This window comes from Penaeus monodon, chromosome 30 (genome assembly GCF_015228065.2).
Source record: "Penaeus monodon isolate SGIC_2016 chromosome 30, NSTDA_Pmon_1, whole genome shotgun sequence".
NCBI classification, from domain to species: Eukaryota; Metazoa; Arthropoda; class Malacostraca; order Decapoda; family Penaeidae; genus Penaeus; species Penaeus monodon.
This window is the reverse complement of record NC_051415.1, coordinates 17,290,827-17,291,323: the sequence shown is the minus strand read 5'-3', so window position 1 is coordinate 17,291,323 and position 497 is coordinate 17,290,827. Positions and strand designations below refer to the sequence as shown.

General features: G+C 34.8%; 1 protein-coding gene across 4 annotated transcripts in view; it reads left to right on the top strand.

The window, feature by feature from the left end:
• The window catches only part of LOC119592570 (tyrosine-protein phosphatase 69D-like), a 29,646-nt gene that overhangs the window by 5,687 nt on the left and 23,462 nt on the right, over positions 1-497 (top strand). The gene's annotated exons all lie outside the window — the stretch shown is intronic.

Genomic DNA, 497 nt, shown 5'->3' with positions numbered 1-497 from the left:
ACTTTCTATGCTTGATTGTGGAATATATCCCTTATGTGGACAGATAACTTGTGGATTACAATATTTTGATTTGTTCATTATTAATCTATTGTTATATTACTTTGATATATCCAGAATGAAAGTAAAATATGTGGATGATAATATTCCTTGGCCAATTTGTCGGATTCTGTCTCCCCTACTCCCTTCCCAGCACCTTACAGTGCAGGGTGGGAAGCCCATAAAAGCATGAAGGGTATTCCTAAACGATGTGTGCATATCAAGTGCTTTAAGAATACTGGATATTTGTTTTTACTCTTTGAGTATTGTAGTCACTTCACACTTAGGAACGAAAAGCAACAGAATAATAGTAAACATAGCAACAATAGACTACAGCTATAAAACAACTGCAGCAACATCAGTTACAACTACAGCTGCAGCAAAAATCACATTATCAACTGCAATTACATCACTGACTGTATCAAGAGCTATTATAATAGCAGTTATGCAATTACTGAAAC